At 41.2% G+C, this 18,467-nt stretch overlaps 1 protein-coding gene across 2 annotated transcripts in view; it reads right to left on the minus strand.

The window, feature by feature from the left end:
* Positions 1-18,467, minus strand: part of Trim13 (tripartite motif containing 13) — a 42,530-nt gene that overhangs the window by 11,997 nt on the left and 12,066 nt on the right. The window contains exon 1 of one of the 2 annotated variants that reach the window (XM_013034850.1): positions 466-484. The exons of the other annotated variant lie outside the window; for it this stretch is intronic. The gene's annotated coding sequence lies outside the window, so the exon portion shown is untranslated. Of the gene's footprint in view, positions 1-465; positions 485-18,467 lie in introns of those variants that run through there. 2 annotated transcript variants of the gene reach the window in all.

Here is an 18,467-nt window from a genome sequence, read left to right on the forward strand (position 1 = left end):
CCCGCGTCTCCGCCGGATCCCCCGCGCAGGAAGTGCCCCGAGGAGGCGACGCGCCAGGAGACGGTTGGGTTTGGATTGTTGTACTTTTTTTTTTGTTCGTTGCATTTTTAGGAACAAAAAAAAAAGCCCAACCCTTCACACCACTCCACCTGCACCCAGACCCGAAGCCCGCCTCCGCCCGCGCCCCGCGCAGCGCCCGCCTGCCACCTCCCACCTGGGTTTTCTTGACCTGTGGGGGGAGGAAGGAGCTTGAAAATCAGTTCCAAGTTGCCGTCGCTAACCTGACTTTGAGGCCCAGCACCTGTGTGAGGACTGTCTGGTGGCGGACACCTCAACACTTACCAGGGCGGGGTCTGAAGGACGGACACGGAAAAGCGTGAGGGCGGGCGGGCGGGCGGGCGGGCAGGCCGGCCCCCTCGCACCGGGGAGTCAGCCTGGCAGGGGAGGAAGCAGTGGGTTGGTTACCTGGTAGAAGGAGCTTCCTGAATCCATGAGAAGGCCCTGGCCACATCCAGTGCGGGGCGCGTCGCCCGGGCCGCAGCCAGCACTGGACAACGGCTCCGACACTGCCTATTCCGTCCTCTGACGGCACAGCGCGGTGGAGACTATGGCCCTTTGTGACCGAGGCAGAGGGGAGGCTAAAATCAGGCGCTACCTACAAGTTCTCAGTGTGGTGCCGCAACTGTCTCAACAAACACTGCACCCCAGACCGCTACTAAATTAATGTTACTCAAAGTGGTTTAAAAATACTTCAAACAGCCTAATAGATAATACAGGAAAATTAAATTGGTGAACATTAAGTTACTAACTCATGAACCAAGATTGTCTTCAATATAGTTCTATAATATGTACTTCTATATATCTTGGTGTGGTGGTGGATACTAATGAACTGAATGTAAAACACTCATTAAATACTAAGTAAACACACAGTATATGAAGCTCACTGGAGTGTACAAAAAAAGTGGGAAAGGAAGAACAACTCTCCACTCTTCTCCCAGGGTCCTCTGTCCAACAGCAAGGGGACTGCCACACAAGTGTAGAGCAACTGCCCTTTAAAAAAACGCATCTTTCTGGGGCTGGGAAGGTGGCTCAGTGGTAGAGTGCTTGCCTTCCATGCATGAGGCCCTGGGTTCGATTCCTCAGTACCACATAAGCAGAAAAGGCTGGAAGTAGCTCAAGTGGTTAAGCTCATAGCTTTGAGTTGAAGAGCTGAGGGACAGTGCCCAAGCCCAGAGTTCAGAGTTCAGATCCCACAATCAGCAAACAACAACAAACTGCATCTTTCCTGGAACAACACAGTTTAAGTAGATTCTGGTAGAGATAACCCTGGAATTGTCAAAGTTCTTGTCACACTAGAATTTCCTTCTTTTGAATTGTTCTTTAAAGTGAACTAACAGCTAAAGCTTAAAATCAATTTACCAGCAAAGCAATAAAGACAAACACAAGAATTTAAAGTGAGTTATGTAAGTACACCATGATTATTAGCTTTTTCCACCTAACAAGACAGGTAAATGCTAGACAGTGGAGTTTAGTGTACACTGAATGTGCCAGTGAAGAACATCTAATCACTAAGACTGGAGAAGGTGTGCACAAAAAAGAGGTACTGGAGAGCCTCCCTGGATACATTTGAACACATATTTTCTTTCCTTCCCTATAAACTGCTATATAGTTCAGATTCCAGCCCAACATTTTCCAGAGATTATTTCTGTCAGTAAAAGGCACTGACAGGGGTAACAAGTTAGATAAGAAATATAATCATTACCTTCCTTATGTAACTGTAACCCCTCTATACAACACCTTGACAATAATTTTTAAAAAATAAATTTAAAAAAAGCACCAACATTGCAAGAGATAGGAATCTAGCTTGGCCACTCACTACTTGTTCAAGTTACTTGGAATCTTTTTTTTTTTTTTTTTATTTTGGCCAGTCCTGGGGTTTGTGAACTCAGGATCTGGGCACTATCCCTGAAGGTCTTTGTACTCAAGGTTAGCACTCTACCATTTAAGCCACAGTGCCACTTCCAGCTTTTTCTCCATTTATTGGAGATAAGAGTCTCACCGACTTTTCTGCCTAGGCTGGCTTCGAACTATAATCCTAGACCTCAGCCTCCTGAGTAGTTAGGATTACAGGCATTAACCACTGACTCCAAGCTTACTTGGTATTTCTTCTTCTGAACCATTTCATACCATATATCTATTAATTATACAATATATAAGTAAAATGTACAATGAATCAAGACAAATATTTTAAAATCCTCCAAAGGAAAATGGCATGTACATATATATTTCCATATATCTGTCTTTAAAAGATAAAGATATTAAATATACTGTGTAAGTGAGTAATGTTAATGTTTCTTAGCTATATCTTATAGTATGTCTCTTTAGTACTTTAAAAATCATTTCCTATATAACTCTGAAAGGTATTTGTGTTCTGGTATTTTAACATTGATATTCCTAAGAGAGAACTTTTAGCGCTTTTAATATGTTAAATTCAGGTGAAAGCTAATAACTTCTTAAATCTGTCTGGAAACTTGGCTTGTGTGCTGCCTGTTTAGGTCACAAATCATGTGCTCACTTGGTGTGGGGGGGGGGGAAGAATTGGTATTTGAATTCAAATCCAGACCCTCTTAAATAATAGGCAAGCATTCTACCCCTGAACTACATCCCCATTCCAAGATTTACTAAGCTTTCTTTTTGGCAGTGCTGGGGATTGAACTCAGATCTTTGGCTTGATAGTCAGGCATTCTAACACTTGAAACACACCTCAGCCCCATGTACTAGATTTTTATCCTGAAAATGATGATGACAATCTTATTTTAGCTTCAAAAATTACTCTTGTAGATATTTTTAGACTGTTTATTTTGCAAACAAGGGTTTGCAAAATAAACAGCATGGTTCTATCATTTTCAGTAGCATTAAACATACCTTTAAAATCAATAGGCATCTTGTAGACCTCTGTTTCTGAAGATCTAGACTTTTTTAGAAACCTGACAAGCACTGCACAAGAAATACAGGCTTGAAAAAAACAACAACAACAAAAAAAAAAACCCAAGAAACTAGCTGGGTCTCTCTGATATCAAAGCATTTGGTAATAAATGCCTTGTCAAAAGTGTTTATCTTATAATGGTCTTGTTTATAACACCATGCAGATAGTTGCTCATGCAGCCAGATCTCTAGAAGCTTGGGATGGATCTAAAGTAACCCACACCCTTCCTTCCCCATCAGGCAAAAAACAGATGATTATGAAGATGGGCCTGATTATATAATAGAGTACCATGCTGTAAAATCTACCAGAAAGTTTTTCAATTCTGTTTTTCTTCTCCTTTTCTGGGGGTAGTGGTGATGGTGGTAAGAGTTTAGGATAGATAGGGTTTCTCTGTCACCTAGGCTAGCCTTGAATTCTGTCTGATTCCTTCTGCCTCAACCTACCAAGAGCTGAACATAAGCAAGCATAGGCCACCACATTATTAGTGGATTAGTCAATTCTTAGTTTCATTGATCTCTTAGTGGTACTCTACCACTGCCTCCTTCAGACAAGCTTCCCAGTATCTCCTGGCTTTTCTTCTCACTTAGGAACACTTACTGGGGGTTATCTTCCTCCACCCAGCATCTACATTCAGTAGGCCTTCACTCCCATTGTTTTTCTGTTGTTTGCAGTAGTGGGAATCAAACTGAGGCATCGGCACATAAAAAGCACCTGAACTATACTCTCACTCCCAAACACCGAGTCTTAGGACTCCTAGAACACCAATGATCAAGTAATGGCTCTCATATCCCCCTATGAAGCAGGAATTATCTACAGTTACACCATTTTTAAAACATAAAATCTGAAGTTAAATACTATAAAGACATTCTCTTCCTGCTCCCACAATCTTCCTTTCTGCAAGCATTTCTTCGTGCTAATGCAGCCTAATGTTATACTACTTCCAGCATCAAGGCTCCTGCCTCCTGTAGTTCCCACTTTCCCAAAAGCCCCCTCCCATTCCCATGCCCCAACCATAGCACAGTTAGCTCTCCAAGATGTTTTAAACCATGACTAGATCCTTCATGTTATCCTCTTCTCTTCCATTGTACACACTGCAGTTAGTTATTTATGTAATTATTTGAGTACTGCTGTCTCTTCATTTGACTACATGCTACAAGGGTTCTGGGATACTGTGTATATATGTATATGTGTGTGTATGTGTCTGTGTGTGTGTTTTCATTTGCATTCCCAGCACCTAACTCAGTTATTTCACTAATGTCTTAAGGAAGTAAGAGTTCTCTAGTTTAAAGATGGCTGTCAGGTGTGAGTAAGGACTGAGGAAGCAGAGACACAAGACAATGAGTACAACAGTTCTTTTGGAAGTATGGCAGGAAAAGAAAAAAGGAAAAGGACAATCAATAATAAAAGTACAGAGGCAGAAATTACTATTTTTATAGTTAAAAAAATAAAGTTCAGCTCATCCAAGGTTGCACTGAAAGAATTCCCAGGCACAGCAGCCCACCTTTCTAGGCGGCAGAGATCTGGAAGACTGAGACAAGATTCCATCTCAGTGTCTGGGGATAGTGGCACACAGATGTCATTTCAGCTACAGGGAAAGCACAACGGCTTGGCACTGTGGTGTATACCTACTTCCTAGGTAGGGGAAGCATAACTTGGAAGATTGCAGTCCAGGCCAGCCTAGGCATAAGTGAGACCCTATCTGAAAAATAGCACAAAAAAAAACCACCCCTGAGTGGCTCGAGTGGTAGAGAGCCTAACTCAAAAATGGAAGACTCTGAGCTCAAATCCCAGTACTTCAAAAGAGAGTCCCCAAGCACAGAATAAAGGCCACTCAGTTCTCAATTCTTTTTCTTGAGAATCTCTCACCGGTCATCTTGGTTCCTCAGGTCCTTTCATCCATTCCTACCTGCGGCTCACGCATGTCAGTACAAATAGCACAGTAACTGAAGACTAGAAATGACTTTTCTAAAGGCAAGGAAAGCTGGGCACAGTGGTAAATAATGGGCATGTAATTTCAGCCTGGGCATTGCAATGAGACCAGAGATAGATAGGATGAATATAGATAGATGGATGGATGACAGGTAGGTACAGATACATAGTACTTAACAAAAAAACAAGGTGAGGAAAATGTTCTGCAAACTTTCAAAATCATAGAAACTGCCTAGAATATACAGAATCCAAGAGCACTTGAATTCAGACCTGCAATGTGTATGTGTGGGGGGGAGGGAGGGTGGTCTGGGAATAGATATTTTAAAGTAATACCCATCATTATTAAATTCCTGTGTGTTTGAGTCTCACTGTGCTGGAAAGTAACAAAGAGAAATAAGTAGCATAAATTCCTGAAGCTGGACTCAAAAAAAAGGTCTTATAACTTCATGCTGGGGCCAACTGAACTCTGCACATGTTAACTATGCTTATCTCTTGGAAAAAATCAGGACTTAATGGAGGGAAGCCCTTTACCCAATTATAAGGTAGAGATGAAGAAAGAAAAGCTTTTCTTTTGTGGGGTAGAGGTGATTGTTTTGGTTTTGTTTTTTTAAAGAGTTTCACTATGAAACCCAGTCTGACCTTGAACTCCTGATCCTCCAAGTTCTGGACTCCTGCCTCCGCCTATACCTCCTGAGTTCTAGGATTACAAAAATGCACCACTATACTTAGCAATTCTACCATTGATTGTATTCAAAGACTAGCTTATTAGTTGTTAACATACTTACTAGTTAGACACTACAACACAGATAAGATCTGACTTTGTCATCCCCTGGGTTTCCTTGTTTCTCCAGCTGTCAGTGGCACTGGAGACTATGGGCCTAGGTTTACCTGGCAGAGTCCTGACAGCTCCTGAGCCCAGCCAGCCACCCCTCTGGTTTGGTGTCTTTCATTCTTACCCATTCATTCCTGGTTTAGATAATAATGAATAGTTACTGCTTGTAAAACAACAAAACTGAAGTGAAAACAATAACTATACAAAAGCGAGAAGTGGTCTGCCAGCAATTTACGTAAGGATTCCAATCATGCAATAAATCACTGTGTACCCTCTCACATACTACTTCAATTAATCCACTCAGCAAACTTATCAGTTAGTTTGGAGGAAATGAATTTTTGAGTTAAGGAAGTCACAGGGTCATTCAACTATGTTGAACACAAATGGATACCTATGTCCCCTTATGCCAACGCCAATTCCTGCTCTTATGGGGCCTACCTGCCTTCTCAAGAAATAAGGACATGCAATCCTCCTATTTATATATGTGTTAAAAATAGAACTCTATGCCTCACGCCTGTAATCCATGCTATTCACGAGGCTGAGCTTTTGAGGATCAAGTTCAAAGACAGCCCAGAAAACTCCACGAGACTCTTATCTCCAATTAACTACCAAAAGAGCCAGAAATGATGCTGTAGCTCAAGTGGTAGAATATACTTTGAACCAAAAAACTCAAGAACAGCAGCTAGGCCCTAAATTCAAGCCCAGGACAGGCACACAGGCACACAAGTATACTGACGCGTGCGCACGCACGCGCGCGCGCGCACACACACACACACACACACACAAATTAGAACTACCAAAAAAGTTGGTCAGTTTCAACATGGAAGCAAATTTCTGAATATTCATATTTTTCATCTTAAAGTTGAAAGTAGAAGTCTGCTTGCTGCAGCTGTGTGCTAATTATTTCTATAACCTAGTTTGAAGGAAAAAACACTTCCAAAAGAATCAACCAAGTCCACAGTTTAACTCAAATAAATCCAACTGATTAGCAAATGGAAAATAACACTGAGGAGAAAGTTTTGCATCACAAGGATAGAGATCTAAACCATTCCAGAGGAAGCTAAAAACTAAAGTATAAGCCAGAGAATGGGTGGCTCAAAATAACAAACAAAAAAGATCTTCACTTTATATTTGCATAGCCTTCACCTTCTAAACCAGCTGCTCTCCCAGAAAAGGGAACTCAAAAGTCATAGTCTTTGCCACTTTTTCTCTTTTCCAAAAGCATTGTCCTTACGGCATTCTCTTTGAGAATCACAAAAAAGCACTGATAAAGACTCCAGCTTCACCCTATAGATTTGGGAGTTTTGTTCTGCTGCTTTTGATCTTCTAGACGTTTCTGTATTTAGGAAGTTGTTTTTCTACTTTTTGCTTCTTCTAATAAAGCTTCTAATAGGAAACTGTCTCCTTTCTTGCCTGTGAACTCAGTCTTAGGGAACTGCTAACCTCTCAGACAGGAAACCTAAGGGGCTGCAACAGCCGTCTCCTAGTGCTCCTTCTACTCTACCAGTGGCTGAGAGGCGGGCTCCAGAGTCAGCCTGCAGGGAGTAAACCTCCATCACAAGCTGAGTGAATAGCCATGGGCAAGTTCATTTGATCCCTGTTTACTCACCAGCCTTTTCTCATTCAGCTTTTCTCTCTTCTCTCAGTCTAGTCACACCATTGATCACTCCTTACTTTGGTGTTGTATCAGGATTTCTGAAGCCACACCTATCCTTCTATAGAACCACACAGCTAATTGTGCTACCATTCCAACCTAGCTCCACACCAGCTCAAAGCCCAAGTCCCTGGATGGGAAGCTTGTAAGTTACTCCGACTGTCCTCCCCGCTCTGCGCTAATCACTGTAGTCTTTTGGCTGTTCCTCAAATGTGCCAAATATGTTTCCTTAGGACCTTTGTATTTGCTGTCCCTGTGCCTGAAATATTCTTCCCGAATACACTCAGCTCACTCTCTATATTGCTCAAATGTCATCATTTTGGAAAGACCCTCCTGGCTATCCTGCTACAATAGCCCTCACACCTCTTGAGACTTCTGAGTTTTCATTTCCCCACTTTGGAGGCAATTTCCTACATAGCAAAACCACTTACAGCCACCTGACATACTATGTACTTTTGTGATTATAGTCCCCTCAAACTGGAATGTAAGTTCTATATAGGAACAATATGCCGGCATCCAGACAAGGGCCTGGCATATAGTAGGCTTGGATGGATGGATGGAGAATTTGCACTAAGCAATCCAGAAGGACTTTGGGGTTTGTTTACATGTATGGAAGCCCTTGGAGAGTACATACTCTAGTTTACAGTTCAAAAACCAAAAATCACTCTGGCCCTTGTGTAAAGAGGGAGGGTGGTTTGAAGGACAGTGTAACTTTCAAGCTAGAAAGAGAATGAGGAAACATGTTTTGGAGCTATAGCTGACAAAGAGGAAAAGAGGGCCTGAGGATAACTTCCAAGATTGGGGCTCAATAGTCAATTTTTCTAAATTGTTTTCTCTTCTGTAAGAAAGAAGGCAGAGAGTGTCAAGTGCTCACCTAGCACCAGGCATGTGTAACCCTCAGTTAATGTTAGTTCTTCTTATTACCTCAAAGAGAAATGTGTGTTCCCTACAGGATAACAAAAACATTCACTCCTCAGAGCCTAAGAGAGATGACTTCTTATAGAGTATGCCTTCTCCATCTGAAGGACAGATTTTTTTCTTTTTTTTTTTGTCAGTCGTGGGGCTTGAACTCTGGGCCTGGGCGCTGTCCCTCAGCTCTTCAGCTCAAGGCGAGCGCTCTACCACTTGAGCTACAGCGCCACTTCCGGTTTTCTACTGGTTTATTGGAGATAGGAGTCTCACGGTCTTTCCTGCCCGGGCTGGCTTTGAACCGCAATTCTCAGATCTCAGCCTCCTGAGTAGCTAGGATTACAGGCGTGAACCACCGGCGCCCAGCAGATTTTTTTCTCTAACAGAATACTTAACAGTAGTTTTGGAACATTGTACTTGCACATAGATAAATAAAAGGATTCCTCACATTTCAAAAAAAAAAAAGGTTCTTTAAGGTCATGTTTATCCATTCAGTTCTTAGCAGGAGTAAGTAAAAGCTGAAATTACAAACTTCTGCAGATTAAAAAACAATCACAACATAAGATAATGTGCAAATGAAATAATGATTTTCTCAAAATAGGCAGTGACTGCATTTGAATACACCAGAAGCTAAAATACCACACTGTCCAGTTCAATAAAGGACACCTGGCAACTCTATTTGTAAGTGTAACTCAGCTTTTTGCAAAGCCAACACCCAACCCTTTTTGGCTTCCTTAGTCTGTCCTCATTTCCCCCTGAAAAACTGCCGTAAGCTTAGTATAGCTATCATGCTTGTCTATTACAAGTAGCGGCTTCTCTCAGTAAGACCTCTGTTTTGTAAATACTTGATTAGGGTAACCCTGTATCTGCCTGCACAGTTTCCCAATGGCTACATGCAGGTAAAATGTGAAAAAGCTGCCTGTAGAGACTTTTTTTTTTTTTTGGCCAGGCGTAGGGCCTGAACTCTGGGCCTGGGCACTGTCCCTCAGCTCTTCAGCTCAGGGCTAGTGCTCTACCACTTGAGCCACAGCACCACTTCCGGCTTTTTCTGCTTATGTGATGCTAAAGAATCCAACCCAGGGCCTCATGCATGCAAGGCAAGCACTCCACCACTGAGCCACCTTCCCAGCCCCTGTAGAGACTTTTTTTTTTTTTGGTCGGTCTGCAGCTTAAACTCTATGGAGACTTTTAATAGCTGTTTCTTGAGTCCTTTGGGGACTTTATTGCTAGCTTTTCATCTACCTCCTGATCTCCCAGATTATTGGTGATGTGAGTTTCCCACTTAACAAAAAAAAAAAAACAGTCATTTTTCTTACAGAGGATTCCCTGAATCTGGTTTGCCTTTTCCATCCTTGCCCCATGGGTGAGTGTCTCCTTGAATTCTTCTGTTAACCAGGAGCCTGCAAAAGCAACCTTGAATGTGAAGTTGAGGTGAAAGGACTACTGAAGAATTTGGCCTATAGTTGGGTCTCTAGCCATTTCCTGCTCTCTCTTCTAAATCTAGTTGATACCCTGCTGGAAGGGGAGTGTCAGCATCTCCCAAAAAGCTCCCTGGAAAAACAGTCTGGTGAAGAATTCTAAGTGGGGCCTCTAATACCAGCTTCTGTGGCCCTTCTCAGAGCTGCTTCAACCTGTCCAGCAAGAGCCCCTGAGCTGAGCTTGACTCTCCACCCCCTCCACACACCCCTACCCATCCTTGGAAGGGGCCTTGCATAGACCTCCTGTGAGTCAGAGTCCCCTCTTTACCATAGCTTACCCTGAACTCAGGTTCCTTTCTTTGCATGCATGAACTGACAATTCTTTTCCTTCCTTCCTGCCAACTGCTCCCTACTAACCCAGCACACAACCAGATATAATCTCACCGTAGTTGCCTTCACATGGGGGACACCTGGAGTTGCTCAGTAAGAAACTGCCTTGCCAGCATGCACACCTGTAATTCCATCTATCTGGAAGGCTGAGGTCAAATTGTGGAGTAAGGCACTGGGCAAAAGCATAGGCCCTATCAATAAACAAAGTAAAAGTAAAAAGCTCTAGGGATGTGGCTCTGGTGATTAGAGTACAAGTCATGAGTTCAATCCCGAATTCCATGAAAACAAAACAAAAACCTTAAACAACATTACAGTTGTTCTGTAGTAAGGAGGTATGCACTGGCATACAGAACACATTAGAAAAACTCTTAGCTCTCAGTTCCTTGAGAGTTTAGGGACTTGAGTTTAGGACTACTGTGTTTTACTACTGTATTTTAAGCTTCACCAAGTGAGATGTCAGCTAATTTTTCTGGACTGTGGAAATGACAGCCTTGTCTAGAATCATAACTAAAGGCCTTTTGTTTCTCAATCTGGTGGTCAGACTATCCATTTTTTTCTTACTGTTACCATTTATTACACAACTGATTCTCCTCAAGAAAGACATTAAAAGCCCACTTCTATCCTTTAAAAAAAGCAGCCTTGGGGGCTGGGAAGGTGGGTCAGTGGTAGAATGCTCGCCTCGCATGCATAAGGTCCTGGGTTCAATTCCTCAGCACCACATAAGCAGCAAAAAAAAAAAAAAGAGGCAGCCTCAGAGGGCCTGAGTGTAATGGTTCATGCCAATAACCCCAGCTATTTCGGAAGCACAGACCAGCCTCACCAGAAACCCTATCTGAAAAACATGGCTCAAGGTGTATAGTACCTGCCTAACAATCACACAACCCTCAGTTCGAACTCCAGCACTGAAGAAAAAAAATACCCTCAGAATGCTAGCCATCATTCATTATTTTAAAAAAAGTCTCCCTTAAGTTTTATATATTTTATTTTTTAGTAGTACTGGGAATTGAATTCGAGGCTTCATACTTGCTAGGCAGGTACTCTACTACCTGACTCACACTCCCAGTCCATTCTGTGTTGGTTCTTTTATTTTTGTAGTACTAAAGTTTGAAGTCAGGCCCCCGAGCTTGCTTTCGGGGCTGGCAATATACCACTAGAGCCACAACTCCAGCCCAGCTTTCTATTGGTTATTTTGGAGATGGTGTGTCTAGTAAACTTCTTTGCCTGGGCTGGACTCAAACTGTGATCCTCCAGATCTCAGTCTCCTGGGTAGTTATGTAAGTAGTGAGCCCAATGGCACCTGGTTAATCTCCAGATAGAATCTTGATTTCTACCCAGGCTGGCATGGGCTGCCATCTTCCTACTTATGATTTCCAATTTGCTGAGGATGACAAACTCACACACTGCAGCCAGCCATGGCTGGATGGAGTCATGCAAACTTTTTATGCTGAGGCTGGCCATGAACTTCATTCAATCCCTTGATCTTTGCCTCTCAAGTAGCTAGGATTACAGGCTTGAGCCACTGAGCACAGCGTTCGCATTTTTCTTCTGCCAACAGACCCAGCACTTTTCTATGTACCAAATGTTGTTTCTCTAAGACAACTCAATCTTTAAAATACTCCAAGTAAACAGTAACCTTATTTATAGATGAGAAAATGAAAACAGGCAGTTTAAGTAACTGCCTCAAGATCACCCAGCTAATAAACGATGAACCAGAATTCAAATCCAGATAATTTGAATGTGTCACATCCAAATACTGAACTACCTCAGTTAGTGCACTTCTCTAAATGAAGTGAAAAAATAAGTATACATGTATACATCTTAGTTTCATAATTTGAATGTGTCACATCCAAATACTGAACTACTTCAGTAGTGCACTTCTCTAAATGAAGTGAAAAAATAAGTACACATGCATACATCTTACTAATGTATTCAATTTTTTTCAGTGATGGGGTTAGAATCCAGGGCTTCCTGGCTCTACTGCCAGCCCATAAATATTCTGATTTAATTATACACATAATCCACAGGGAGACAAGCAGAGAGCAGTGCTTTAGTAACCTTTTTCCTAAGGGCCACATCTCTAGTTTCAGGAATACCTATAGCCCAATTTAAAAGAAGCCTTAATTTTTCTGCCAACACATCTAAAGGACTAGTTTCACAAACCTGTGTTTTCACTTGCCAAGTGAATGTAAGGGCCGTTCAAATTTAAAATCTCATATTTCCCGAAAGACAGATCCAGAAACTTTTTCTTTTGACTTTATGCGATGCTGTGGTTCAGTGTTCTTTAAATTCTGGACTGTTATTTGGACTAACCATAATACGGGTTTGTTGTGTGCAACTGACAATATCCTGATACAGTTATGCGGGTTTAAATTTAAATTTCTGAAGTTGCGGCACAGAAGGAAACAGCCAGTAGCAGCTGGTACAAGCCCGCCCTCTGCTGGCCTTGCCGGCGCACATCGAACATTTCTGCTAGTTTTCCTGCCTCCCACAGCTTTCAGCCATGCAAAGCCTTTCAGCGCTATCATCAGCTAAGCACACTGCTCTGGGCTGGGCAAAGATAAATAAAAGTCTGAGCCTTAAAGGATCTCACAACTGGAGAGGTGTATTACTGGTGCTGCCCCCTCATGTATCCATTCGTTTGCCACCAAAGTTTGCGCAAGAGCCCAAATCACACATCCTCACACAATGCTCTTTTGTTAGAACTGGTGACTCACTAGGCTCTGACTAGGGGTAACAGGGCCAATGGGTGAAACCTTGGAGACACAACCACCTGGGAGCAGTGTTGACAACCCGCCACAGGCCTTTATCAGGCAGGCTCTATTGTGCCTAAGGTTGAGCACAGGAAGGTCTTCACAGGGAAAGGAGAAAGTTAAGAACTGAGGCCAGGAGAGCACCTTTCACTTTGATGTTTAATTAATACATTCACTTAAAACACAATCAAGACCTCTGCCACTTTTTGTAACAGGATTCTAGCTTGTTTTCCCATTACATGTTATTGTTTTTTAATTTCCTTATGTAATTTTATATGGCCATGTTTTTCAAACTAGACCAAGCAGCTCCCTCGATTCCTAAAACAAACATTCTTTCTGCACCTCTTCTCAAATTTTCTCAGGTTCTAGACACATAGAAACTTTGTGTGGCTTTTACTTAACTATGTCCTCTAGCAATGATATATTTTCATTTTAGAGAAAATTCTGTTGATAACATACCTACTATACTAACCAGAGTGAAAAAAAGAAGAGCATTTTATAAAATTTCTTTTCAGAACTTGTAGATACAAATAAATGACATAGAAGACTATATCACTGAATGCAACTATCATTCTGGACAAATCACATAGACGCAGGGCCTAAAGGAACATCCCTCTCACCTTCAAAACATAATGAAGGCATATTCCAAACGCTTCAAAAATGGCTCCATAAAAGATATAGTTTAGAAAATTTATGCAGAAGAAAGGGAAAAAAGGAAGGGAGACAGGAAAGTAAGGAGGAAAAAAGGAGAAGAAAAGATGGAAGAAAAAAACTTGAACCTTGCTGGGCGCTGGTGGCTCACACCTGTAATCCTAACTCAGGAGGCTGAGATCTGAGGATGGCAGTTCAAAACCAGCAGGGGCAGGATGTCCATGAAGCTTGTTTCTCCAATTAACCACCAGAAAACTGGAAGTGGAGCTGTGGCTTAAAGTGGTAGAGCGCTAAGCTTGAACAAAAGAGCTCAGGGACAATGCCCAGGCCCTGTATTCAAGGCCCATGACAAAACAAAACAAGCAAAAAAAAAAAAAAAGTGACCCTCTCTCAGGAGAGTATAAGAAATAAGAAAACAAAAGACCAGAAGGAAGAAAGGAGGTTTAAGAAAATAGTAGTGGGAAATAAAATCAGACAGTCAGAAGGCAGGGGCTTCTACCATCTTAAGTATCTTAAATTTACAATTCAAACTGAAGAAATAGTCATCTTTGAAAAAGACAGGTAATGAAGAAACGTACACATAAAACACACACAATATACACCTACTAAACGAAGCAGGACATAGTGAGGGGAGGTGGAACAGGGAGGCTAAGAGCACCTAACACATGCAACCTGCACACTGACCTGCCAAAGAAGCCTGGACATGGGGTTGACACCATATCCTAGCCAGGTTTCCTGCCACAGAATATCCTTACCTCTTCCTCAGCAAATATGAGCGCGATGACAAACAAAAACAAAATTCTCTGCCAGAAACAACAGATGTCCTCTGCATTTTACTTACTTGGCAAAAACAAATAAGTGAATCAAAACATCTAATCAACCAGGAGCCGGTAGCTTGTACCTTTAATCCTAGCTACTTAGGAGGCTGAGATCCTAGGACTGCTGTTCGAAGTCAGCCTAGGCAGAAAAATTCAGGAGACTCTTACCTCCAATTAACCAGCAGAGAAGTAGAAGTATGGTTCAAGTGGTAGAGTACCAATCTTGAGTTTTGAAAAAGCCAAGCAAAAATGTGAGGCCCCAATACCAGAACCAGGGAAAAAAAAGTCACCTGCAATGAAAAGCTAACACAGATTCATTCACCTGTTCATATATAGAGAAATGGAGATACTATAAATATATCATACATACCTAGAGACAGACAGATAGGCAGATAGACAGACAGACAGACAGACAGATGGATATAGGTAGATATAGATAGATAATGTAGATGTCTTTATTTTTTTTTACAGTGCTGAGACTTTAACCCAAGGCCTCACCCATGCTAGGCAAGTAGTCTACCACTAAGCTAGGATCCCAGCCCCCAGTTATACAGTATTTATACTTGTTTTGTTTCTATTAATTCATCAAGATGAGGAGTTATATTTTATTTACCTTTCTTTTGTCCTAATTGATGGAGATAAGTGGTGGTAATGAGGAAGGACTGAAAGAAGGAAGGGTTTTTAGATATGTCTTCTACCTGGTGATAAACCATGTTGGATTTCCACAGCTATGTTAGCATTTCACACATCTTGAGAAGTTTAAGCAATATTTTCTGAATAGCATTAACATAAGACTCAGCACTCCTGAAGTATAGTGAGCATATACCTTATCTATTCTATAAATAAGAACAGTATTAATGTATAATCTAATGTATAACATATGTAACTTGAATAAATGTATCTGTGTAACCCACAAAAATATCAGTATTTGTATAATGACTAATATAATTATTATTTTAGCTGGACACAGTTTTTCATGAATATAATCCTGTCTATTGGAGAGGCTGAAATCAGGTGGTTATAGTTCCAGGCCAACCCAAGCAAAAATTTCACAAGAGCTCATCTTAACCAATAATGAGGTGGGTGCTGTGGAACACACCTGTCATCCCAGATATTCCAGAAGTATAGAGAGTCACAACCCAGGCTGTCCCAGGAAAAAAGCAAGACCCTATTCAGAAACTAACAAAGGCAAAAAAAAAGTGGAACTGGTAGAGTGTCTGTCTAGCAAGTACAAGAACTGAGTTCAAACTCTAAAATAAAATAACATTAATATTTATAAATAAATACAGAATGCCATCCTTTCTATGATTTTTTTTGGGGGGGTCAGTTGTGGGGCTTGAACTCTGGGCCTAGGCATCCCTCAGCTCTTCAGCTCAAAGCTGGCACTCTACCACTTGAGCCACAGCGCCACTTCCAACCTTTTCTGTTTCTGTGGTGCTGAGGAATCCAGCCCAGGGCCTCATGCATACAAGGCAAGCACTCTACCACTGACCCACCTTCCCAGCCCTATACAATTATTTTTAAAGCTCCATTATGCTATTATTATTCCTTTATGTAATAATTCTCAAGTGTCTGCTTAGCCTTTCATCAGTGTATCAACTAGATTCTAGCAATGTAAGGACTAGTTCAACACTCTGAATCACCCATATTGTATCTTTATCTAATTTGTTATCTGGCTGTTGCTTTCCCAACTTTGTTCTAGAGTCATCTGGGGTCTTTCCGTATCATATAGATTACAGACATGCTAAATGGCATTTATACACATAAATATATACTTACGCTAGTGAAATTTTTTCATGGTCAATCAGATTATGAATTAATGATAGTCATTGTTTTTCAGAATAGAATTTCTGAAGTTACTAATGAAGTAGGATTTCAGGCCACAAAATACATGTATTTTTCCATAAGTTGTTTGGTATATATGAGCACATATATACGTATAAATATAGCCAGGTGTGGCTATCCCAGCACACAAGAAGCTGAGGCAGGAGGATCAAGATTCAAGATCATCCTGGGCTACATATTGAGACCCTGTCTCAATGAGAAAAAAAATAAAATTAAAAAAAAAATATATATATATAGTGCTATCCTTTTGAATGAAGATGTATGTATATGTATATACAAATACCTATATATATCCATCTGTTTATCAATGTATCTGTCTGTCTATACAGCAGAAGGAAAAAAACAGAACATACAAAGACAAGAAGGAGTAGATCCTATATAGTGAACCTTTTGGGGTCTTCTTCAGAGAAACAGATTTCAATCTTTTTATAGTCATTCAAATTAATACAACAGAGTGAGAATTAGAGAAGACCGAATCATCTCAACTCATTCTTTTTAAAGAACTGTCATTTCAATTCATTTCAATCATTTCAACAAGGAAAGGGACAGAACACTGTCTTCTTAGGATGCTAATCCTTTATAGTTAATACAGTCAACTATTAGACACAGGCTACTTTATTGGTTTGCCATTTGCAGAGACAAGATATACAGCTTCCTTTCTTCAGACCTACATGGGATTCAGAAAATGGCCTAGTGAACAAGGAGTTGGCACCAGAGACATTATAAGATAAAGCTGCAATGGCATTAGGCTATGAGAATATGAGCATCTAGACCTAGCTCCACTAGAGAATCTTCTCCCCTAGGAGCTGCATTTGCCACTAGGACTAGGAATGCTGGTAAAAAGGATTCAGAGCTGTGAAAAAGAGAAAATCAGAGTTCTTCAGTAGCCTAGAGAATAACTAAGATTTTGTAATTTTCTTTTGTGAACTACAGCTTTTTTTTCCCCAAGCATAAAATATTTCTCACCAGGCACTGGTGGCTCACAACTGTAATGTTAGCTACTCAGGAGGGTTAAATTGGAGGCTGGCGGATCAAAGCCAGCCTGGGCAGGAAAATCCGTTAAGACTTTTATCTCCAATTAACCACCAGAAAACCGGAAGTGGTACTGTAGCTCAAGTGGTAGAGTGCTTGCCTTGAGCTGAAGAGCTTAGGGACAGTGCCCAGGCCCAGAGTTCAAGCCCCACAACTGACACACACACACACACACACAAAATTCATAGAACCCTAAAAAAATTCCTAGACCTTTGGCATGGGGTACATAGTATTCAGTATCTAAAATGGTTCTATCTATTCTATTATCCACCAAAGATTTGGAATAAACAAGCAAACAAATTCTATCACCAGCCATAATCCACGTTACTCAGAAGGTAAAGATCAGGAGGATCTCAGTTCAAGGCTAGCTTGGGAAAAAAGTTCATGAGATACATCCTTCCATCTCAACCAATAGAAAACTGAAAACAGTGGTTCTCATTTGTCATCCCAGCTATATGGGAAACACTAATAGAAGAATTGTGGTCTAGGCCAGCTCAGGAAAAAAGATAGAGCCTATTAGAAAAATAATAAAAGCAAAAATAATTAAATTTAGAAAATTTTGTTGAAACCCCTTTGCACAACTGCTTATTTAAAGGAAAAAGGCTAGAGCTATTGTTCAAGCGGGACATCACTGCCTAGCAAGTACAAGGCCCTAGTTTAAACCCCAGTATTTCTAAAAAATAAAATAAACTATAGCCCAGTATGGTGGGCTTGTAGCCATAACTACTAAGAAAACAGGGACTAAGGTTTGAGGCCAGCTAAACCAAAAAAAACAAGTTGGACTTAGACGTAGTTCAGTGGCAAAATGCTTGCCTAGCAAGTGCAATGTCCTAGGTTCAATCCCCAGTACCAAAAAAGAAAAGACAAAAAAAAAATTTTTTTTTTTACAAAATCTAAAAAAAAAAAAAAATAGCTGGGCTCAGTAGTGTACACTTGTCATCCTAGCAAAATGGGAAGCACAAATAGAAAGATCAAGGTCTAGCCCTCCCATACCACCACACACATAAATACAAGACCCTATTAGAAAAGTAATAAAAGCAAAAGGCTGAGGGTGTGGCTTACATGGTAGAGAGCCTGTCTAACAAGCACAAGGCCTTTTTTTTTTTGAGGGGGGGGTCCGGTTGTGGGGCCTGAACTCTGGGCCTGGGCGCTGTCCCTCAGCTCTTCAGCTCAAGGCTAGCGCTCTACCACTTGAGCCACAACGCCACTTCTGGCTTTTTTCTTTTTTTGCTTATGTGGTGCTGAGGAATCGA

The sequence above is a fragment of the Dipodomys ordii genome, unplaced genomic scaffold, assembly GCF_000151885.1.
Source record: "Dipodomys ordii isolate 6190 unplaced genomic scaffold, Dord_2.0 Scaffold197, whole genome shotgun sequence".
Taxonomy (NCBI): Eukaryota; Metazoa; Chordata; class Mammalia; order Rodentia; family Heteromyidae; genus Dipodomys; species Dipodomys ordii.